Here is a 25,591-nt window from a genome sequence, read left to right as displayed (position 1 = left end):
AGAAAAAAAAAAAAACTCATCTGAAATTCTATAGTAAGAAAATTTCTCCTTCATTTCCTTAAATATGAACACTCCAAGAAGAGAGATACCAATTTATTCCAGGAGTTAGGAGTTATTCCTTTAGGAGAGGAGGCTGGCAATTGAGGGCACGGTGGGGTATTTGGGAACACCACAGAGGGAGCTCAGGGATGCTGAGGTGACTAGGGGCTACCGGGGTGAGGGCTGGGCCTGCGTGGCATAGGAGACCCCACAGGCATTCTGTGCCTTCCTAGTGATAGAAGACCCCTGATGAAGGACAATCTGGCCTCAAGCTTGCAGCCCTGCCCAATTCCCTGCATCTTGGAGGTGGTCGAACGTGAAACCTCAATGAGGGACTTTTCTGACACAGAAAGAAAATGAGAGCTCAGAGCTGAAGGCTACGTGAAGCCCCTCATTAGGGCAAAGAAGCAGTAAGGGAATTCCAGGGTGGACCTAAGAGCATAGAACGTACAGCACAGAAGACCACAGGCTCCACATGCAGATGGACTGGCTCCAAATCCTGCCTCAATCACCAACACCACCAACAACTCTACGTCTTAGGGCTTTAACCAACCTGTGCCCTGCTGGCTCACTGGTCAAACATGATGTGAAGAAACTCCAATATCCTCTCTCATCTTCTTCCTTAGAACTCAAACATTTACATTGCTGGCTGGGAAACTAAGACACTACATTCTAGCCTCCCTTGCAGCTAGGTGTCAACGTGTAACTAAATTCTGACCGATGAAATGTAAACAGAAATATTGTTGGGATTTCTAGAATAAAATAAGGTGGCCCTTAACAATTATTTTTTAAATTTCAAAAAAAGTGGTTCTTTTATCCTCTCTTCCCGCTTCCAGTTGCCTGAAAGAGACATGTGATGACCGGAGCTACTGCAGCTATCTTGGACCTTGTGACCTTGAAGCCATGTGCTGAGGATGGTGGAGGAAAAAGATGATATGTTGATGATGCCATGGAGCCACCACATCAATAGTGGCCCGGCCTACATCCAGATGGTTTATATTTTACATAGACAGGAAAGGCAAATAAACCTCTATCTTAATGAAGCCATCACTGCTTGGGACATTTCTGTATAAGCAGCTGAACTGGATAGTAACTGACTGAGGGGATAACATTATTAACTACCTCAACATGTTTTTGTGAGAACTAAATGAAAGGATATATATAAAACTCTTAGTGCCACTCCAAGCACACAGTAAGTCTCAGTAATTGCTCAGGGGAACTCAGTCACCAATCCTGAGTCCCATATTTTAAAGATGAGTTGACCAAGGCCCAGAGATGCAAAGACACTCGAATGCAGCACCCAGCCTAATAGAAACAGCCCCAGTCTCCTCGTACCTGCTTGCTCCAAAGCCTTTCTCAGAGCAGAGGGTTGGGGGAGGGCTGGCACGAGAGAGGATCCATGTAATCAAGAGATGACCCCTAGATAATAGGACACACAGGTGTCCTTGGGGGACCAAGCGTTTAATTCCAAGGCTTTCATTCAAACAAAATCAACTCACATTTGATTATTTACTTACTATCAGGAAACAAGGAAGAGGCAGGAGGGAATAAGGTCAGGTTTGGCTGTATACCCGCCTGTGCAATGTTTGTGGCTGGAGAGCCACGACACTGGGAGTAAAGAAGCAGGCATCTCTGATGGCCCTTCCTCAGATGGACCATTGGCCCAGGACCCAGGGAGTCATGCTTTCTGGACCCTCTGAAGAGTCCCCTCCTAGCCTGACTCCAGAGGCCTCTGACTGCTCACTCCCTCACCTTCCCAACTGTGACCCAGCAGAATCACTTACCTGCCTGACAGCAGCCTATGTCTGTTGAAGGCGTCTTGGAGGACAGGGCATAGACTGGTTTCCTTGGGTTTGTAGCAAGACCCCAGATGGCTGAGCCACCCTGATGACCTGAAAGCATCCTGCTCTAATCTGCTCAGAACTGTGGTCTCCATCCAAATTCTCACATGTGCCAATAAAGTGATCCCCAGCAGCTCAAGGAGGCTCCACGACAAGCCCCCAGAGAGCCGTCTGGGCAGGAATGGCAAATGTGTTTTTTTCACGTGCTACCTGCTTAGTGCTGCCTTCCTGGACCACTGTGTTGAGAAGGATCCTGACCCTTAGCGGCAAGGGTTCCCGCAGCATATCAGCAACATCTGCTAAGGGCCACTCAAGAGGGAGGATCAAAGGCTCACACACTTGCCATCCTTAGCCTGGGATTTCAGGTACATGAGACCATCAGCCTCAAACTATATCGCTATCCATCTGTGTCCTACATGTAATTTTAGAGAACCAGCCTGTGGCTCATAAACACATCCCCACTCCTTCTCACCGACACCACTCACATAAAGAATAAAATTCGAGTTGCATCCATTTTTGCCATTTTTGTACTTGGAAGCACTTAATCTGCAGAATTCACTAAAAGGGACAGTGTTGGCTACTTACTCTGAATAACTAAAGCTTAAGTAAAGTATAAAATGTGTGCAATATTACTTTGATCCAACCGCTAGCACTACAGGGTAGTAGGCCCTTCCTTTCTGGAAGCAATTCCTCTTCTCTAGAAATCTCCACTTTCCATCTCCAGGAATGGGTCCCCAGCAAGGGCTCAACCACAAGATCGGGTCTTGTGATCACAGTTGCTTAGTGCTGGGGCGGCTACTCACTTCAAGTTGAGACAATCTGATCCACTTCTCCTGGGAATGTCATGTTTGAACCAGAAGTTAAGGAAGTTGGGAGTTGGAGGTGGAGTCTAGCACCAAGCTAGAGGAAGTATCTCAAAATCAGTTCCCTCCAGGGGTTAGTTGGGCAAGCAGGCCATGTGTGATAAAAACAGTCCACTGTGATAACAGCAACTAGCAGTCTGTGTTTGGGGGTTACTAGGGAGTGGTGGGGACTGTATCCAACAGGGGAGACATGCCCAGTCTGAAGGGTCAGCTTCTACTCAGTTCCAGCCAATTGTTGCCCTGCAGGAAAGGGACCTAATGTTGTCATATTATTTTATTTTATTTTTTCAAGAGAAACCTGAAATCTAGATTTTTATGTTGAAGGCCTTCCAATTTTTTTAACTTGTCAACTAAATTTCAAAGCTGTACCAGTCATATAAATCACGTCTTCGGTAAAATATTGCCTGACAGTCAATGATTTCCAATCTATGCTTTTGAGAAGGTTTCTGAATGAGTCAGGGGTCCTATCAGGACACAAACTGCTTGCTCAGAGAGGAGGATTTTTATAATGAGACCATTTACAAAAATGTCTTGCAAGGTTAGGACCAGGGTAAAGTGAGTGAGGCACTGGCCTCTGAAAATCTCAGCAAGTGAGACAAATAATATTTTAATGCAATAATTTAAAAAATCAAAGTTAACACCAAAAAAAGAAAAAAAAGCCTATGATAAACAAAATGTCAACACTTTAAGTAAAGGCAGACCCTGTACTACTGATATTTCTGATGTGGCCCAGCACAGCACTAATCAAAGTGTAGGGAAACTACAAATGGTAGTGCAGCTCTCTGGGGGTGGTAAAAACAGCTGTTACCACAGTAAGGCCAAAGAAATGAAAGGAAAGAAGAGTTACTAGAACGTAAAAGGAGAGAGTCATGCTGAAAAGGCCACCGTAAGATGACCTGTGACTGCTGGCCTAGAGACTTGGCCATCCCAAGGCATTTCCCAAGGTAGGATTTACAGGGAGGAATAATACCCTGACCACACTCTCCATTCTTTCTCTGAGCTCCTGCCAGGATACATCATTGGCCAAACCCAACCAAAAGTCAAGGGAGTAGGAGGCCATTGATGTGGTCCACAGAGCCCACTGATGCACACCATTGAAGCACAAAGCAAGATAAGGATAGAAAATGGCCTGGAAGGGCAAATGGAAAAGCACAGGCCTGGAACTCCTGCCTTGGTCCCCAGGCTCCCTGAAACCTGGGAATTCAGTGATTTCCAGGACTCTGTGAGTTTTCCTAGTATCCTCCCAAAATAGCCCTTTTTCTGCTTAAGCTAGCTGAAGTTGGTTTCCGATATTTGCCACCCCAAGAATCTTACCTAACATACCCAGCCTGGATGAAAATGACTGACCTGCAGACTGTCAAACCCCAGGTAAATTCCACCAGTATACAGCCATCCCTGAGCAGTCCCAGCTCACACACAGATGTACCTTTTCCTGCCAGCCAACAGCATTTGGGAACTTGACTGGCATGGTATTTCCTAACTAATAACCCGTTGAAAAAGCAAATGCTCTTGGTTAATTACCAATCATAAAATAATAAAGTTGTCTACCAAAAGTGGCTTAGGTATATTATAATGATCCTGCCCTACATTTAGGCATTGAGTTACTGCTTGACCTATAATTCCATGGACTTTTCCTTGGGGGAATGTACCATGTAATGCATCCTGTACAGCATTCATAGAACTTTGACCAAGATATCTATGTGGGTTTTAAAAATACATTCTGGGGATCCCTGGGTGGCGCAGCGGTTTGGTGCCTGCCTTTGGCCCAGGGCGCGATCCTGGAGACCCGGGATCGAATCCCACATCAGGCTCCCGGTGCATGGAGCCTGCTTCTCCCTCTGCCTATGTCTCTGCCTCTCTCTCTCTGTGACTATCATAAATAAATAAAAATTTAAAAAAAAAGAAACTTTAAAAATACATTCTGTAAGTAGGAGATAACACGAGAAAGGCAGAAAACTTACATAGGTTACTCAGAATTGGGGAGAAAAGGCAACTTCACGAGAATAAATTTTTTTCTAAAAGCAATTTTTACCAAGAACCTTGTTTAGACAAGGGTTAATTGTTATGAGCTGAATTCTGTCTCCCAAAAATGTCTTATTGAATTGCAAACTTCTAGCTTCTCAGAAAATAACCTTTTTTGGAGATAGAGTCTCTAAAGAGGTAAGTAAGTTAAAAATAAGGCCATTCGAGTGGGTTCGAATCCAATATGGATGACATCCTTATAAGAAGAGGAAATGTGGACACTGACCCAAGCACAGAAGGAAGACCATATGCAAACACAGAGAGAAGATGGTCATCTACAAGCCAAGGAGAAAGGCCTGGAACCAAGTGTTCCCTCATGGACCTCAGAAGAAACTCAGCCCTGATCTCCAGGCTTCTAGCCTCCAGAGCTGAGAAAATAAATTGCTATTGTTTGAGCCAACCAGTCTGTGTACTTTGTTATGGCAGCCCTAGCAAACCATCACAGGCACCATAGCAACAGTAACAGCAAATACGTGTAAGGGGTTTGCTAAATGGCAAGCGCTGCTTTGAAAGCTGGATGTATCAACTCATTTAGTCTTCACAACTTCTGTAGGGGGGAAGCATCATATTCATCATCCTCGTTTCATACATGAGGAGACTGAAGCATCAAGGGGTAACTGCCTAATACCACACAAGAAACGAGTAGGAGAACTTGGATGATAAGCCTCCATCTGGATCCAAAAACATGGACACTAAATCCGTGCTTGTAAACACCATACCCTATTGCCCCTTGGGTGTAGATCTTTTCTACAGAGGAAGATTCCTTCCCCTATCTCAACTCCTAAGCTATTACCGGCCAGACAAAATGGAAAATTCAGGTCACATGGATGGATCCATACTCAAGTACCTTTGGTTAATCTGATACATTCAGAGACATTGAAACCACGTTATCATGGATTTAATGTTTATGCCCCCACCAAAATGCATATGTTGAAATCCTAACATCCCCCCACTCTGCCCCATGGGATGGTGTAGGAGGTGGGGCATCAAGAAGTACTTAGATCATGAGAATGTAGCTCTCATGCATGGGCTTATCCTGTTATAAAAAGAAGCACAAGAAAGAGGATTTTAGTGACGGTCATGTGAGGATATAACAAGAAGATGCCTGCAAACCAAGAAGACTGCCCTCACCAGGTGGTAGGTCTGCCAGCACCTCATGCTTAGACATCCCAGCCTCCAGACCCACGAGAAGTGAGTGTTTGTTGTTCGAGCCACCAGCCGCTGGTATTCTGTTAAAGCGGCTAAAGCTAGGACACAGATCTTAAAAATCACGGTGTTGTTATAAGACGTGGGTGATTGAACCAACTGTGTCCCACATCCTAGGCATGGAGTTTAGGTCCACATGAGCTGATGGGGTGATCCAGTGTGTTTTCCGAGTGCTTATGGAAAGTACCCCTGGTATCCAAGTCCTGCTGGGTATAGCTACTCACCAGGGATGACTCCCAGGACAATTCCGTGTCCTGCAGCTCAGATATTGCCTTTGAAATCCCCTTCTTGCTCCTTGCCAGCATCAACATCCCCTACCGCCACTCCTTCTTGGCACAACTCCCAAAGGGTGAGGGGTGAGACAAACATAATACCTGTTTCATAGGGTTGTTGTGAGAATTAACGAGCCCAGCGCATAGGGGCCTCTCAGGAAATGTTAGTTCTGTTCCCCTTTGCAACCAGTTGTAAAGCCTTGCTCAACGAAGACGAAACTCTTGGTTATAAACTTAGGTTGTGTTTACATCATAATTCGTTTTACTAAATTAAGCCTCCTCTCCTGACTTTTGCAGAGTTCATGATCAATCATCGTATGCGCATGCCGGTTGGAAAGTTACGGGCTTTGCCCAATCTGCACAGTCAGGGTGGGCATGTGAGCAGGATGCTTGCTGCGGGACAACTTCAACTCAGCAGCTGCCTGGAAGGGAAAGGAACTCAGGGCGTATTAGAAAGAGAAAAGAGGCAATCTAAAAAGGATGACCCCGTCCCACCCCGGTCCTGTTTTGGCCAGCCTCTCCTATCTATGAAAAGTGCTCATGTCCACCTGGTCTAAAAGACAGGAGTTGTGATTTATTTTGCAATGCACTATGCCAGCCCAGCCCAGAGCATGCTTCAAAATCCTGGTTTTCCTCTTTGCACAAAAGAGTTCGGACAAAACAAAGCCGGGATGAGCCAGGTCACAGGCTTTAGTACCCTACTGGCCAATGAATAGGAGACAAAGGCAAAATAGAGACTGGCTGTCCAAGGCTTTGTGGACCGTGGGAAGTGGCGTTGCCAAGGCAATGATTTAGAGCCAGACCGGAGAAGCTGGTGTTAACAAGGACAGGAGACCTGAGCCATGTTTCCTGAAAGGGAAGAGAGAAACTCAGAGGGAATTCACCACCAATTGGTAGGATTTCCATGTTTTGTCTAAAATATGTATTTCTAGCCTGCCTTATGTTGGAAAATTGTGTTCAGAACTCTGAACTCTGAACACAGTAGACTTATCATATCCTGACTGTCAGAGATAATTTAAAATCAGATGAGAGGGAAGGAAGGAAAGTTGAGAGTCATGGTTGTTGTCCAATTCAAGCCTGATAAAAAGCATTCAATAATGGTCTATTTATAGAGACATGTGGGATGGTCATTAGGAGCAGAGCCCAGGCATTGCACCTCAGTTCGACTGACGGGTTTTGTAAGAGACACTCACTAGTTAGGGAAATCATTTAATCTCTCAGTACTTTAGGTTAGATCACCAGCAAGAATGAGTAAGACCTGTAGAATTTCATACTGGGGGAGAAAAAGCAAAGAAGAGCCTGACTCCACACATTTAGTTTGAAATAATTAAATTAGACCCCTTTCATTTTAAAACCAGACCGCATTGTCAGGCAACACCAAATCAACATGTTTGTTTATTTAGGCCTACCTAATTCATTGACTTGCCTACTGAGGATCACCAGGTGTTCTGATTTCTTTCGAAGGAAAGATTGGGTTTTTCTAAGAGAAAGTCAACTCTAGACAGGTTTATACTCAACCCCAAACTCACCTCTTTACCCCTGAAGACATTTGTCATTTGCTCAGTTCCCTTGGTCTCGAAATAATGGAAGTTATTTATCAGTAAATGAGTTAAGTTGTGGAATAAAACCAGTGGACTGTGTCTGCTATGCAGCCACAAACAGTTTTAGGAAGGCCCAGAGGAAAGAGAGCCAGAGGGCATAGCCGAGGAGCAGTTATTTCTCCAGCAGAAAATCGGATCTAAATAGTTTCTCAGAGTTTGTTATAGACACAGCACAGAATTTCAAAAGCTAGATGCACATTTATGGTTTAACATCATCAAAACAGCAAAAAAAAAAAAAAAAAAAATTTTTACATAGCACACTAATGGCTGACCAAGTGCTCTTACTTATTTTCCTTCGTTTGATTCTTATATCACCTTGAAAAGTCAACAGATAAGGTATTATTATCTTCATTAAATAGAAGGGGAGGGATCCCTGGGTGGCGCAGCGGTTTAGCGCCTGCCTTTGGCCCAGGGCGCGATCCTGGAGACCCGGGATCGAATCCCACATCAGGCTCCCGGTGCATGGAGCCTGCTTCTCCCTCTGCCTGTGTCTCTGCCTCTCTCTCTCTCTGTGTGTGTGTGACTATCATAAATAAATAAAAATTAAAAAAAATTTTAAAAAATTAAATAGGAGGGGAAATAGATGCCCATAGAGAGTAAAGTGTCCAAGACAACTGTATACACAGGAATGATGTTGCCTGTGAGGTTTTTATGGCCATCGTATCTAGATCCTCTGATTCTTAGCCATATCTTATCAAATCTCAAGACATGACCACCATCATGACCCAACTTCCAAAATAAGACTTCCTATTCAAATATGAAGGCCCCACTAATAGTCATGACAGCCACTTAAAAGCAAATTCCCTTCTCTGTAGGAGTTTACTTAGATACTACACTACAGCATCACAAATCTTAGACTTGAGAATCATCTCTAATTTGATATTCCTGTTTTATAAACAGATGAAGAAACTGAGACACAGAGAGGTTAAGTAACTTGCCCCAAATCACACAGCTGAATTATTTGTTGCATTGAGTTTTTTGTTTTAAGATTTTATTTATTTATTCACGAGAGACACACACACAGAGAGAGAGAGAGAGAGAGAGGCAGAGACACAGGGAGCCCAATGTGGGACTCGATCCTGGGACTCCAGGATCATGCCCTGGGCCAAAGGCAGGCACTAAACCACTGAGCCACCCAGGGATCCCCTGTTGCATTGGTTAACTAAAATTTTAAGATCAATTCAGTCATTTCACAGTTTACAAAAAAAAATTAGAAAGTGTCCATTTATATGGTGTGAACCTGACTAAACACCATATTGAAGGAATAGTTTAGTGGCTTTAATTTAATTTTACTGGTTCCCCGGTGAGTCAAAGTTAAAAGTTTATAGCACATGCTCCAGAAGCAAGAGACAGGTAAACCAGTCTATACTTTGAGATAGAAATAACAGAGACCCCACTAGAAAAAGCTTAAACAATAAGAAAAAAAAAATACATTGTTTCATATAACTGGTCCAAAAGTAGGACAATTCCAAAGTTGGTTAGTTCAGTGGCTGGGAATTCATCAGCTCTCCTTTCCATCACTCTCTGATGGTCAGGTTTGGGGCCTGCATATTCTATTCCTGTACTTAATTATGGCCCTGCCCCAGGTCCAGGTAACACATGTAGACAACAGTGCCCAGGGTCAGAAAAAGGAATGCCACTTCCTAATGCCCCTTCTTTAGACCAGAGAAAGCCATTCCCAGGATCTCCACTTAAGATCTCCCTTCTTATCTCATTGGCTAGAATTGTGTCACATGTCCATCCCTAAACCAATCATCAAAGGGGATGGAATTCCAGACTGGCTTAGAATAATCAAGATCCAGGGATCCCTGGGTGGTGCAGCGGTTTGGCGCCTGCCTTTGGCCCAGGGCGCGATCCTGGAGACCCGGGATCAAATCCCATGTCGGGCTCCCGGTGCATGGAGCCTGCTTCTCCCTCTGCCTGTGTCTCTGCCTCTCTCTCTCTCTCTCTCTGTGACTATCATAAATAAATAAAAATTAAAAAAAGATCCAGACCCACTCCTGCCCCTCTTAGTGGTCACCTTCCTACACTTCCATGCAGTTTTCACCAGGGCTCCTGCCAGCCCCGGTCATACAGAAGGTCAGAGTCGGTATTTTTCAAACTGAAGGCTGTGATCCATAAGCAGACATAAAATCAATGCAGTGAGTCACCATCAGCATTTTAAACGAAATAAAATAGCATAAAAATATCATAATGCTTTGCATGCAAGTACAAGTATTGTTTCAAGAAACCTTTAAGTTTTCATATAAATACTACGTGTGTGAGTGAGTACTGCACTGTGATAGCTCCTACCGAGGGTCATAATTAAAACCCACTGCCCCAAAAAGTACTTTTACACTTCTGCTAGGGGCAGAGCTCTCCCTTGTTCATTTCTGGGCACTCAGTGCCTGGCCTATATAAGATACTCTAAATATATGTCCGATAAACTGAATTTGGGGCCCCTGGGTGGCACAGACGGTTAAGCATCTGCCTTCGGCTCAGGTCATAATCCCATGGTCCTGGGATCGAGCCCCACATTGGGCTCCCTGCTCAGAGGGAGCCTGCTTCTTCCTCTTCCACTCCCCCTGCTTGTGCTCTCTCTCTCTCTCTCAAGTAAATAAATGAAATCTTAAAAAAAAAAAAAAAAAGATAAACTGAACTGATGAAAAATTTGAGGTTGACACGCTCTCCTCCCAATTTCCTTCCTGAACCAATCAAGGTGCCTTCCGGCAAACGTCAGCCAACCAAGCAGGTCATCTTTCCCATGGTCAAAGTGACCAGGTGCCTACTGTTGGCTGCATAGAAGAGGGACACATGGCATATCTCATTTCATTTCATCTTCTCAGCAATTCCACAAAGTCAGTCATTATTGCCCTACTGTTCTTGCCAAAGACATGACAGTTCAAGGAAAGTTAAGTAAGTGGCTGAGGTCCCAGAATCCGTGGGGGTTGGGGGCAGCAGGTCGATGCGACACCAGACTCATAGACTTCACCCGCCGCCAGCAGTGTGTTGTGTCCACGACCCTTTGCAACCCTTCTGGAAGAGGGGGAGAGGCACAGCTCTGTTCAGGCCAAGGTGAGGAACAACAGGACAAGACACCATAGAAGAATGGCCCTTGTCTTCAGTTTCAGAGGAGGAAGAAGGAGAGACACATGCACACACACACCCTAATTTGGCCCAAGGTAGGTTGGTCTTCTTTTTCTCTCCATTTTCAAGACTTAGACACAGGGATGATGGTTGAAACAGGCTCTGGAGAAGAATGTGTTTTCTCCATGCCAAATGCCTTAACTCCCAGCTAACCCTGTGCAGCCAGATAATGTTTCTGGATCTTTGAGCAGGTCAATTCAGATGTTATAAAAATCCCTCTCCTGTGTAACCTCCTTAGTCCCTTGACAGCCAATATGTGTACGGGGAGAGGGCACATACCCCTGGGGGACAGCCTTGGAGTGTGTTGCTTCTCTGGCAGATTCAGAGCGCAGAAGGTACCTTGAGGGCACTGAAGACCCATGTCATTTTCCCATGAGCCCCTGCCACCACCACTGCACAGAATGTGGAATCACGGGGGAAACACAGAAACAGGACAAAATGGGGTCAGGGAACTGGGGTGCCAATCCCATCTCCACTGCTTACTCTGTAAGCAACATTTAACACATGTACAAACCTCTCCATGCCTCAGTTTAAACATCTGTAAAATGGGAATAATGAGGCCTGCTGTATGATACGGAAAGGGCTTTGTAAATAAGGCATAATAATTTATAATAGTAGCGACATTAAGGAGCCTATAAAGACTCTTCTCAGATTTGTCCTAGTGTTGCGACATCCACTACATTTAAGAGGAAATTTCTTGAAGATAAATTTCATCATCGATGTCCTAGCAGTCACCTTCACCAGTCAAACACCAGAAGCAGACTTGGCATCAGATGAAATATAGCCACCAACATCAGCCCTGAAAGGCCAGGTGGGCAAGACAGTTCGGACATCAAAAACATGGCCCCTCCCCACCCCTCAGCCGTGTCACATCCCTTCACTTAGATTCGCCTTCAGACCACACAGCACCTTGGCATAATTTTAAACTCTATCCTCCCACTGCCTCGTACTATCTGCGTAGCACACTTGGACAGCCTGGTTCCTGTCTGGTGAACCACACTGAAACCAAGGGAATAAGAGCTAATATAATTGGTTGAAGTCATTTCCAGAAATACAGTATTGGGGACATATCAAGAAGGTATCTGGGTTCTAAACAGGAAATCATAATAATTAGAACCAACACAGCATCCAAATTACTTTAAGGAAAACAACTGTTGCAAAATCAGATTACAGACACACCAAACTCCTAGTTGAAAATTGAAAGAAGTCTTGCTTTTTTTATGATATCCCTTTATTCTGGTCAATTCCTTGCTCATTCTAGAATGACTCTTACTATGCATAATCCCTATACTTGTTCATGAAATAACAGTGTCATGATTATACCTACTCAGAAAAATAGCTTGACCCAGGGTTCAAGACAAATGAGGTTGCTATATTTAACAGCAGCAGCATCATACAGTCTTACATGAAACACATAGGCAGCCCTGAAATTACAGCAACTTTAAACTGGTACCATAGGAAGAAATATATATGCATTTTAACTGACTCTCAAATGGACTTTCCATCAGTATTCCATGCCTTAATACACACACACTCACACACACACACACACACATATGTATATATGTATATTATATTATATATTATATATATAATTTTATAAATAGTTGTTTGGGGGTTTTTTTGAGAGAAAGAGAGAAAGTGAAGCAGCGTGCAAGGTGGGGAGGGGCAGAGGGAGAGGGAAAGAGAGAATCTTAAGCAAACTCCACTCCCACCTCGGAGGCCAACATGGGGCTCCATCTCACAACCCTGAGATCATGACCTGAGCCAAAACCAAGAGAGGGACACTTGACTGACTGAGCCACTCAGGTGCCCCTATAAATAGTTAAATATATATATATATACACGTGTATAGCTTTGAGGGGCAGGGAGTCAGGTGGCATACTTATGAGCACTAACATGCAACAAAATTGAATCTTTTTTCTTTTCTCAGGAAGTGACAACAGATAAGCAATTTAGAAAAATGTGGGCAAATGCAGGAAAGGAAAAAATGAAAGAGAAGATGAAGAAGGAGATGGGAAAGAAAATAACACAATGGCTTTTGTTGTGTCCTAACTGGCCTCTAGCTCATTGTCCTCACATGCCCTCAGGAAGGTAGAAGAGCAGTGTCAGGGCTGTTTCTGGGGGAAATTCTCCTTCACTCTGCAAAAGTCAGGTGTCTTCAATACACTGTAGTCCATTTTTCTCCCATTCCTTAGCAATGGGCCTGCTTTATTAGTGCTTGGCTAGAAGCAAGTACATTATCATCGACCACTGACAAAGCAACAGGACTTCTTCTATCCCTGGGCACTCACTAGTTACCCATCAATCACTTTTTATTGACTTTGAGCTAAGATGCATGAAATCAAAAACTGCAATTTAAAGTTTTTATAGGCAAACTAATGGTATAGCAATTTACGGAGAGCTGATTCTTCAATAATGCTCTTACAAGGCATAGCCCCCTGCCACTGATGGGGTTCTGTTTTTTGGTTTGTCACTAAGGGAGGAAGGAAGGAACACTTACTAGTCCCCTGGTGTGCCAGGCACTGTGTGAGATGCTCTACACATATTATATGGCGTCCAAGCCTCCACCAACTCTAACACACCTGTCATTTCAGGTGCCACCAGGAAAGCAAAAATACTACCAATGAATTAAAAGATGCCATCCAAAGAGTGTTTTGCTGTGAAGCTAAGGAAGTATAAGCCTCAAGGCCCCATACTTGCATGGACACTTCCAAGATTCCCAGAGGGGCCTCAGCAATGGGTTCACGTGACCATATGTTTTTGTTAAATTTGCAAAAGATATTTTAACTACACTCAGACCACTGTCTCCTTCTACTCTGACTTCCCCTCTGTCACACTTCCCCTTGCATTGGGTGGCACAGTGTGGCCATGGGCAATTTAGGGATCTTCCAAAAAGGGAAGTTGAGTTGGGGATACGTTTAGTCTGGGAGAAGTGGGATAAGCTTATGTGATCATAATCACATCCACATAGTGAAGCTATTGCTAGCCAGCCTGTTTTGCAATGGTTTCCACCATTTCTACCCTCTATCATGCCAGCTTTCCTGACAATGGTACTCTCGGTGCAGGACTCAAGGTTTTACCTAATATAAACATGTCCCACTGCACTCACCAGAAGTATATGGCATGGATAGTGGCAAATAAAGAAGGTCTGAAATGTATGAAGGCAAAATTTAGTCTGTGGAAAATTCTTCCAAATCTTACAGCTCACATGTGAAAGAAACTCAGTGGAGGTTTTCCCAAATTTGACAACAATCTTAAAACTTTATCTGGCATTACCTAAAATAAGTGGTGAAGCTGGAAAACACTTTCTAAATTATGTATGCTTAAAATTTTCTGCAACTGTAGAGAAGGAAGACTGAATTTGTCGACCTATCCTCTCCATAGAAAATGACACAGCAAAATCACTGTTCATATAGCAAAAAAAAAAAAAAAAAAAAAGACAAAGAAGTTACAGAAGTGTGTCAAAAGTGCAAAGTTAATAAAAATATGATGGTATTTTGTGGGGTTTTGTGGTGTGATTTATGTGATTTATGTCAGATTTCTAAAATTTCTAATTTGTCGTAATTTTTTCTTCTCTCAAAAGACATCCACATTCGTACTTAATTTTGCATTCTTGATTTTACATTCTCTTCTTTAAAAAGGTCCCCAAGTAATAGAAGTTTCAGGCCACATAAAACCTGGACCTACTCCTGGAAGCCATCTTAATTTCAGAGAACTTTGAGCTTTGGGGGGGTAAGCAGAGTTGCGGGGGAATATGTGTCTTAGAATTGATGAGGTACAGAGTATGGATTATGTCCTTTAATTCTATGTAATACCATGAAGTAGGTGTCACACTCATTTTACAGACGAGGAAACTGGGCTCAGGTAGTTGAGAACTTTGCCCAAAATTAAGCCTGCAGGGTTAACACTACTGCTGTCATGGTTTCACCAAGCAACGTTTAGAACTCGAAGGCATAAAATGAGGCCTGTGTGTGCTTGGGTGGAATCACTTTTCCAGGATCCTCGAAGTTTGGTAAGATATAGAGGCAGGATTTGAACCATATTTTTTACTCTAACTCCTGAAGCCTTGCCATGACACTGCACTACCGCCTCTCTGAAAAAGAAGGGCTATCAGCCACTTCCTCCTTGTAGAAATGTATGTTTCCTGTTAATGGTCCAAAAAGGCATTTCATTTTCACTCCTATGTAGAATTTTGCAATTAAAAGCTTTTGTCTTCTGTTTAAGAGTTTTAGGAATTTGACAAAGGGACCATCCCTAAACTCTGCTCCCAGCCTCTGTTCCACCAGCCAGACCTGTCAGAGAGGACACCCCTTTGGGTTAAGACATTAAAGTCCCCTTCCTTTCAAAATGGACAGGCTTAAACTAGAAGTAGAAACCCAACAAAGAAGTTACTCTCCATCACTAAGAAGTTAAGAAGACCCTATTAGTCAAAAGCATTAACACCAAAGGATGCCTGGGAGGAAGCTATAGGGTTGGTGCTGAGTAGCCGAAGGATAGCCGTGCTGTGGTCTTCTTCATTTCCATTCTACCCAGCCTGTTGCAGTTCATAAAAACTAATTGATTAGTTCCTACTACAGAACTCCTCTTAGCCATTAATCCAGAACCATCAATCCAGTATTTCCAAGGACTACCTACAAGGAGGCCCACTGCCGTTGCCATCATGCCACACATCATCACCCAACAGCCTAAGCTTGCCATCGCCCTTCCCCAGGATTTGTGGTAAGAAAGCCAGGGTTTAAAACAGGACTTGAACTTGGGGTCCTTGAACCTCCTTGAAATCCACACCAATCTGTTGCCAAAATAAGTTGCTTGTTTAAACTCTAAATAAGTTTTAGAGCAAGAGTCCATAACTCTCATCAGGTACCAAAGAGATCTAAGAGCGAAGAACTGCTGTTTTAGGAGAAAAGCACTAAACCAAAGTCAGTACAAGTCTCAGGGAGATGCTGATACCAAAACATAGTCAACTGCCTGTTTTTCTTTGACCACAAGATCACTCTTTAAAAAAAAAAAAAAAAAAAAAAAAGTGTGTATTTATGTGATTAAGAACAAGCTCATTATGTTTATCTGGCTTATAATATTTCTAACTTGTTTGTAACATCTTTAAGTTGTTAATCAGTTAAGAATTTCTTATTAGTATTAAATTATTAAAATAATGATTTAAGATTTACTCCTTTAATATAGCTTATATTGGGGCGCCTGGGTGGCTCAGCAATTGAGCGTCTGCCTTCAGCTCAGGGCATTATCCTGGGGTCCCGGGATTGAATCGTGCATCGGGCTCTCTGCATGGAGCCTGCTTCTCCCTCTGCCTGGGTCTCTACCTCTCTCTCTGTATCGCTTATGAATAAATAAATAAAATCTTTAAAAAAAATAAAATAGCTTGTATTATCCTAGAGAACTGATCGAACTTCCACTTTTTAAAGCGCTGTACCACTTCATTTTGAGGAATATAGTTGAGCAAGAATCCTACTTTTGGCCTTGTCAGACTACTAAACAAAAAATATTGAGCTGCACAGAAATCATCCCACCCCAGGTTCATTCTGACCTTCTTTTCCTCAGCTACTTTTTATATATCTTTGCTCTGTTTTTAGAAATGCATTATTTATTACTTGAACTAAAGCAGTAATTTCTTTCTTTTAATGTAAAAAAGCTCTGCCAACTCAACCAGCTTCCTGAATCAACAAAAATGAGATCATTAGGCACTACTTAAAAAAAAAAAGCAGGGGCACTTGGATGGCTCAATCAGTATGTGTCCCGACTTGGTTTCAGCTCAGGCCCTGATTGCAGGGTCATGAGATTGAGCCCCACGTGGGGCTCTGAGCTCAGCTTGGAGTCTGCTTAAGACGCTCTCTCTCCCTCACCTTCTGCCCCTGCCCACCTTGCACACAGGCTCACTCTCTCAAATAAATAAATCCTTAAAAATAAAAATAAAAATTTAAAAAGCATCCTCTTTTAAGAAAGCAGCTTCTCTACTCATCCATCACCTTGTTTCCTTGATCCATCTCCCTCTGACATGCAAATGCTTCCATCTCAGATTTCTCTACCTTCAGGTCCTTCCAGTCCTTGATCCGTAGCCCCATAGAAAAAGCTAATTTTGGCATCTGAGTCGGGCCTTTCCAAGTGGCTACTTTGAGGGAAACAACCTACAAAGGCTTGAGAGAAACTGTAAACTGGAGGGACATACCCTTCAAGCAGGAATGTTTGTCCGGGGCTGGTTGCACATATGTCCAAACTCCTGTATTTCCTCCCTTCCACGCCAACTCTTGAAAGAGGTTAAGTTCATCACAAATAAAGGAACATAGCTTTCAGGAAGTAGTAATTTTTTCATTTCTTAAATGGTCGCCTTTGGGGTTTCATTGAGGTTTATTTTTTCTCTTCCATTTCTGCAAAGGACGTTGAATCTCTCTGCCCCTCCAATCCTCCTGACCACAGCAAAGCAAACCTCTGATGATGTGAGAGAAAGTGGGTCCAAAATCCCTGATATAATTTCTACAACTGAGGCATATCCCACCTCAGGAGTGCTCACCTACTCTCAAGAGAAGCAAAAAAAAAAAAGTTCCCTGCTTCCTTTGCAGCTAGGCCTCGCCCGAGCATCAGATGATCTTGCACAAGGCTTCATTCAGAAATGAGTCACAGAGGAAGCCAACTGCACAGAATCCATTTCCTAGAAAGGGCAGTGGTGGGCATCCAGCTCGCAGGGGCACCAGTGGCATGAGCTGTGCTGTGAGGTCTAGACGTAGAGGCAGCAGCAGAGGCCCCTTGATGCTTCCCTCTTGGGATGCAGTTGGTCTGAGCATTCTTCTGGTGGCCTGACCTCCACACTTGACCCTCTGGTCCACCTGGAGATTCTGAGAATGTCTTAATACCTTTAATAAAGTCCTTTTCTGCTTCAACTGCTGTAAGCGGGTTCTGTCATGGGTAACTAAGGTCCTTAGGAGGCACGGTGCCCATGGAGGCCTGCATGACATCCAGCCGGCTTCTCTTGTTGCATCTGGTGGTGACCTCCCCTTCTCATGAGCCTTCTCCTTCTCTTCCAAGGAGCTAAGCTCTTTCCTGCCCCAGGCCTTCACTCAAGCTGGCCCCTCAGCTGAGAATGCCCTGTCCCTGCTCTAAACCCTGGCTCCCTCCTAAACTGAGAACACAGCTCAAAACTGACAGGTTAGGTCCCCTTGGAGCACATCCTCCTGGCATCCTATACTTACCCTTCATGACACTTATCACAATTGAAATTAAGTACTTAGTTGGCTAATTAGTGTTTTTCTCCCCCAAAGAGACTGTAATAATTATAACTAACATTTGCTGAGTTCTTTCCAAATACTAGGAAGTCTTCTAAGCACTTGACATGGATTATCTCATTTAATCTTCACTGCAACTCTGGGGAAGGTATTATAACAACACCCATTTTACAAATGGGGAAACAGAGGTTTAGAGAAATTAAACAACAAATCCTGAATCACATGAGATGTTCTGTGGATGCCTGGGTTGCTCAGTAGTTGAGCATCTGCCTTCAGCTCAGGGCATGATCCCAAGGTCCCAGGATCGAGTCCCACATCGGGCTCCCTGCAGGGAGCCTGCTTCTCCCTCTACCTGTTCTCTGCCTCTCTCTGTGTGTCTCTCATGAATAAATAAATAAAATATTTTTTAAAAAAAGAAAAGTATGTTCTGGAGCCAGGAAATCTGATTCCGGGGCAACTCTTAATCCCATCTGTGGTCTGCATGGTGGGTGCCTGACCCCACCCCCAAAAGATGTGCAAAAAAGCCATGGGAGGGGGAGGGGAAGGGGAAGAATATAGGGCATTTATCTCTCTGTATATATATATTTATATATTTATTTACCTCATCCTATTTTATGTCCATTTTATAAATGTCTATTTTATGATGTACATAATCGCAATGCATTACATAATTTCTAAGTAAATGAAAACAGCATGAACAGGCTCAATTTTTTTTCCTACATGGATCTGCAAAGACTGAAGTTTGGAGGCCACTGCTCTCAGCTCTGCGAAAGCAGGACTCTCACTCCCCAGCGTGGCCCCAGCAGCTCACACAGAACCTGAAGACACAGCACATACCCCAGAACCATGTGTTGACTGAGCAACTGCCCTCTCATGGGGCCAACGACCCTCAGCAGTAACTGAGAGGAAGAAAGCACCAATGTCCCATTGGAAAGTTAGGATTTCTGATGTTTTTTAATCTCTGAAGACTTCCTTGCTTGCTCCTCCTTAAATTCTGAATCTGAGACCAATTTTCATTCGTGCTTGTAGACTGCTCTCTGCAGAGAATAATTTTCAGTTGAGCCAGAGGTGTGGGCCAGTCCCTCAGGTGGCCTGTGGTTTCTTAGATCATTTTGCACTGACCTGCTGTCACGGGCTGTGAAGCCTGTGTGGGGACTGCTGGTGCCGGGGGGCAGCTCGGGGACATGCGAGTCACCTGTGGAAAGTCTGCACCCAGTTCCTCTCTCTTTCTGCCCCAGCTGACCTCCCACACACACCATGTGGGCTCCTCCTTTCCCGGAAGTTACAAAGGGTCATGGGAGCCTGCGGGGGCAGGGGGTGGTAACTGAGCAAGGGAAAAAGAGATAAAAACAAGGTTTTTATCAAAGAGTGAAAGAGGCCAACATTCTGAGAACATGGCCTTTCATCCCGCTTGACAACGGGGTGGTGGAAGTAGAACACCACTAAACAAATTCTTGCTAAATTAAAACTTAATTAAAATCACCATCCAACATGGGTGAAAAGATGCAACTGGCCAGCCACGTGGGCGTGGATTTCCCACAGGCCCTTGAAAGCACCGCTCTGGACATAGGTTCATACCCCATCAATGTTATTCTTCAGTCATTTTTAGAATTCTGCAACCGTCGAACTGTTTTTAGATGTCTGCGGGTTTTTTCTTCTTTAAAAATCTAAGAAACGAGAGGCTGTGTGGGGTGGAGGGGCAGCATAAGAGGCTTGCAGAAATATCAGCCCTGACCACCAAAGAGCAAGCGGGGTCAAAGATCTCAAGGTCAGGGAAGGTGAGCCAGTGAAGAGGTCAACGGCTGCATTTACAGCCACAGGTGCGCCCCGCGGGGTCGGTGACCCTGGAAATCGCTCCTGGAGCTAAGGGTGACCCAGGGCCCAGGCTCCCGCTGGCATTTGTCGTCGGCCGGCTCCTTGGATCTCCACCACCTTAAACACTGCCTGCGGGATGCAAGCAATTGCCTGGGTCATTCGTGCTGCCTGTGTTAGTTAGACAGGAAGCAGCTAGTAACTGCCACAGCGTGGAGCTGGGTGTTGACAAAGGCCACTCTTGCGGCTGCACCACTCCTGTGTGTTCGAAAACCCATGAGCTTCGCCGTCCAAGTGTTCCATGCAGGGATAACCCTGAAGCTGGTGTTCGCAGGGCCACCTGCCAGATTCCTTTGAAGTAAATTTCTCATTTATTTAAAATGTACGAAATTTGATGGAAACCTTCAATACATTTTAAAAGATATTTTAAGAATGTCTCCAAAAACACTTCACAAAATACATTTTTAAAATGTTTTCTCGGGATCCCTGGGTGGCACAGCAGTTTAGCGCCTCCTGGAGACCCGGGATCGAATCCCACGTCGGGCTCCCGGTGCATGGAGCCTGCTTCTCCCTCTGCCTATGTCTCTGCCTCTCTCTCTCTGTGTGTGACTATCATAAATAAAAAAAAAAATTTTTTTTAAATTTAAAAATGTTTTCTCTACAAATATGTATCTGATAGGCACACTCATCAATGCAGCAATCATTTAGTTAGAGCTTGCTATGTGCCCGGCAGTGTGCTAATTGCTGGGAATGTAAAATGCAATAAATAAATAAATACACACATACACATACATACACACATTATGTATACATACATATGTCTGCAAATTCATACCCTGTTAAATTGGAACTGAAGTATTAGCCATCTAATCTTGACATCAAATATATCACTTGGTTAGCTCCCAAAATGAAAATAGGAAAATATCTGTTCTGTTTGGATTATTGCCAAACTAATGGTTCTCAATCAAGTGTATTCACTTGAATCACTTTGGCAGCTTTTTAAAAGCAGTAATGTCAAAGCCCCACCTCAGACCTACTAAATCAGAATTCCTGATAATGGGCCCCAAAAGTACATCCTTTGAAAAGCTCCCAGGTCATTTTGAAGCTTTCCCCCTTTTTCAGAGTCACTGATCTAAATGATCTTAACAGTAGCTGAACAACTAGATCTACATTAGCTATGTACTAGTAGCTGCTTTCAAACCAAATTTCTTTATAATTTTTAAGTGATTGCCATCCAGTGTGATCATGTTTAATAAGCAAGGGCCTCTCTCTCCCTCTGCTGCTTCCCCTGCTTGTTTTCTCTCCCTCTCTCTCTGTTAAATAGATTTTTTAAATCTTTTAAAAAATAAAATTAAAAAAATAAGAAGGGGCTATGTGGTGGGGTGGAGGGTACTTTTGTCTAAAGAGGGATCCAGGGATGCCTGGATGGCTCAGCAGCTGAGCATCTGCCTTTGGCTCAGCTCATGACCTTAGGATCCTGGGATCCTGGGATTAAGGCCTGCACTTGGCTCCATGGGGAGCCTGCTTCTCCCTCTGCCTATGTCTCTGCATCTCTCTCTCTCTCTCTCTCTCTCTCTGTGTGTGTGTCTCTCATGAATAAATAAATTTTAAAAATCTAAATAAATAAATAAATAAATAAATAAATAAATAAATAAATAATAAAGGGGGATCCAAAACATGCTAGACACCATGACTGAGATGTCCAGGGCAAAGCTGATAAGGAGCCTAGACGGAACATGAGGGAAAAAAGACTACATGAGGGAAGGAGCCCTATATCTAGGGCTAAGGTGGTGCCCCAGAAATAAAATCCAACTCAGACACTGAGAAAGGGGTGTGGGAGAACCACAGATCACATCCAAACCTTACTCACTAGAAGAAAGGTCTATATTCCATCCCCAGTTCAAGTACCAGTTGGGGCAGACCCAATTAACAGCAGGTCCTACTAGCATAGGCAAAGCAAGGGCCCCTATTCCACACACTAAAAAACTGGGGCAAAAACAAAGGAATATTACTAATGCCATTGTTCTAAATGCCTGAAAAGAATGAACCCAATAGTAGTGTTAGATGCCTTCAAGTTGAGGAGCTTGGTCTCAATTAAAGCCGTTCCAGAAAGAAAGGTTTTAAAAAACCTTGTTTTCATCAACAAAATTCTGTTTATGCTCTGTCGGTGTGCCCCTGGCCTTCAGTACATTGACTTTTGACATTCCAGTCATGCCACAGGTCAGTGTGAACACGCTCAGGCCAACGTTAACATTAACCCCCTTAAGTATGATCATGCTGTGATTATTAGTAAAGGATTTTAAACAATGCTCTCCAATAAAAATAGACTGTGAGCCACCAATGTAAGCAACATAGGTAACTTTTACGTTTTCTAGTAGCCACATTAAAATAACTAAAGGTGGGATCCCTGGGTGGCTCAGTGGTTTGGCGCCTGCCTTTGGCTCAGGGCGCGATCCTGGAGACCCGGGATCGAATCCCACGTTGGGCTCCCGGTGCATGGAGCCTGCTTCTCTCTCTGCCCCTCTCTCTCTCTCTCTCTCTCTCTCTCTCTCTGTGTGTGTGACTATCATAAATAAATAAAAATTCATATAAAAAAAAAATAACTAAAGGTGGGACACCTGGGTGGCTCAGCGGTTGAGCATCTGCCTTTGGCTCAGGGCGTGATACTGGAGTCCTGGGATGAGTCCCACATCGGGCTTCCAGCATGGAGCCTGCTTCTTCCTCTGCCGGTGTCTCTGCCTCTCTCTCTGTGTCTCTCATGAATAACTAAAATCTTTCAAAAATAAATTAATAAAAATAAAAATAAAATAAAATAAAATAAAAGGTGAAATTAATATATTAATATTATTTGTTTAGCTCAATAGATCTAAAATGTTGTCACTTCAATATATCCACATGAAAAAATTATTGATGAGATATTTTATATTCGTTTTTCATGGTAAGTCCTTGAAATCCAGTTGCATATTTTATGCATAGCACATCTCAATTAGCTAGCTACATTTTTTAACTTTATCAAGGAATAACCAGGAATAATTGATAAATGTATTTTAAGTTATAAAGCTAGATCATCTCAAGTTCCTCACAGCCACATATGGCCAGTGGCTCCCATACAGGACAGTACAGCTCTAGAGGAAGGTAAAGAGTAGCTATAGGGTCAGGGTCAATATCCAAAACCATCTCTCAGTGCCAATTTTGGAGGATGTAAGTTTTTTTCTCTTTTTTTCTTTTTTAAAGATTTATTTATTTATTCATGAGAGACACACCAAGAGAGAGGCAGAGACACAGGCAGAGGCAGAAGCAGGCTCCATGCAGGGAGCCCGACGTGGGACTCGATCCTGGGTCTCCAGGATCACTCCCCGGGCTGAAGATAGCGCTAAACCATTGAGCCACCCGGGCTTCCCCCTCTCCCCCTTTTTTTTCTTAATATAAGCCACTTTTACTCTCATCCTTAGGCGATAGCAATCTATCACCCATGGCTTGGATGTCTTCTTTTTCAATGGGCATGATTATTTGGGATAATTTTTTTACCTTTTGGTTGGCTCTTACGCAGAAACCCTTTCTTAAATGGGCCAAAGCTATTCCCATCAGGACTCCTTGCCTTGTTTGAGTCTCTGGAATTTAGTGAATCAGAGGCTGTCAACCCTGCCTGGGCCCTTGGAGTATATCTGACTTGCTCCCTAATGAGGCCTGTAAGCTGTTCCACGAAGAGGCCCAACCTTTCAAGGACCCACGATTTTAAACATACAGTTCCTTTTGTACATCCTGAAGGTCCTCTTGGTCTCAGCGTTTGCCTTTCTCTGCAGTTTTTCTCAGTCTGTCTTGATATACAAGGACCAGGGTAGCACTCAGCCTTTTAATCCTAGATGGCATACACTTCAGTGCAAAGATTACTTTTGGGGTTTGTATCTATTTCAGTCAAGACTACATTTTCTGCATTCCCTCATCTTCCCTTTTTTTTTTTTTAAAACTGTTGTCACACCTCAGTAAGGAAATCACATTCCTAAAATCCAGGATCCTTCTCCATGGGCCTTCTGACTTTTGAAAAACAAATTCTTTGAGAAGGCAGATCAGAATTCCAAAAACCTCAAACATCAACAGGGAGTGGCCAGTCTGACAGTTATTACCATGTACAAACTTGTCTAATATTTTTTTATCCTGAAACTTAATTTGGGTGACTAATAACCCCTGGGATAGGCCAGACACTTGTTTCTTACCCACCCCACCCAAATTCCCAAGTGGTTCTCAAAAACATGCCATAAGAAAGACTGTTCTGTTCATTTTTAACGTTCTAAACCTTCAAAGCCAAAGCTGAATGATGAGCAAAGTACTTCCCCCCTACTGCACCAGATGACCTTGATGTAGAGACTTTGGAAGGACCACTGATGTGGGGCTTGATATTTCAGTCATTGAGTCACCATGATCCATGATGAAGAAAGAAAGCCCAACTTTTGGTACAACACCATTGGCAAGGATTGGGATGTGACTATCAGGATTCTGAGAGGGACTCAAAAAGAGGGGGGGAGGGTGCCTGGCTGGCTAAGTGTGGTTAAGTGTGGGACTCTTGATTTAGGTTCAGGTTGTGATCCCAGGGTCATGAGATTGAGCCCTGCATTAGGCCCTGCTCTGGCCATGAAGCCTGCCTAAGATTCTCTCTCTCTCTCTCTCCCTCTGCCCCTTCCCCTCCTTCTCTTTCTCTGTCCCTCTCTAGAAAGAAAGAGGCAAAGAGAGAAAGAAAGAAAGAAAGAAAGAAAGAAAGAAAGAAAGAAGAAAGAAAAAGAAAAAGGAAGAAAAGAAAGAAAGAACAAAGAAAGACGAAAGAATGAAAAGAAAGAAACGAAAGACTCCCTTCTCCCCGTTGCTTCCCTTGCTCCTGCGCGCGTCCTCTTCGCTTCTCTTCTCTTCTCACTTCGCTTCGCTTCTCTCCTCTCCCTCCTCTCCTCCTCTCTCCCTCTCCTCTCCTCTCCTCTCCTCTCCTCTCCTCCTCTCCTCTCCTCTCCTCTCCTTCGATCCTCCCCCTCCCCTCATACATGTTTTTTCTCGGGCGAGGAGTACTCAGTTGGCTGGTGGAAGAGACACAAGGTTGGTGGATTTAGATTGCAGAAAATGGGGCAGGCAGGCAGGCAGGCAGGCACTGGCACATTCCTCAGGATGCTCTGGTTGGCTCCCTGCAGGATGCCCTTTCCCACTGAAGTCTTTAAAATGCTAAGTATGGGAACAACCGAGAGGGGCTGGGAGGGGAGAGGGGAAATTGGTAATTCCTCATCACATTTCATCTGTTAGACAATGCTCGGTTCCACTGAGGGATCAGCAATTTGACACTGTCTTCCTGCTCTCAGGGCCCACACTTCCTTCTCCCCCCACCCCACCGTGGGGCTCAAGACTTTAATTATAGGGAAGGTGAAGGTTTTGCATCTGTCTGGAAAACAAGGCGGGCATTTTTTTTTTTTTTTTCTGCTCCTTTTAAATCCTGGGATTTTCCATCATTAGCCATCAAATGAATTCTTAAGGAGTTTCTTGCTAATCCCCGTCTGGGTGATTTTAGACGCGCACACGCACAGGCACACACACGCACAC

The 25,591-nt window shown here is 43.8% G+C and overlaps 1 long non-coding RNA gene across 2 annotated transcripts in view; it reads right to left on the bottom strand.

The window, feature by feature from the left end:
• Positions 1–25,591, bottom strand: part of LOC111094247 — a 79,443-nt gene that overhangs the window by 5,780 nt on the left and 48,072 nt on the right. The gene's annotated exons all lie outside the window — the stretch shown is intronic.

The sequence above is a fragment of the Canis lupus genome, chromosome 36 (assembly GCF_011100685.1).
Source record: "Canis lupus familiaris isolate Mischka breed German Shepherd chromosome 36, alternate assembly UU_Cfam_GSD_1.0, whole genome shotgun sequence".
NCBI classification, from domain to species: domain Eukaryota; kingdom Metazoa; phylum Chordata; class Mammalia; order Carnivora; family Canidae; genus Canis; species Canis lupus.
This window is presented reverse-complemented; position numbering and strand designations above follow the sequence as displayed.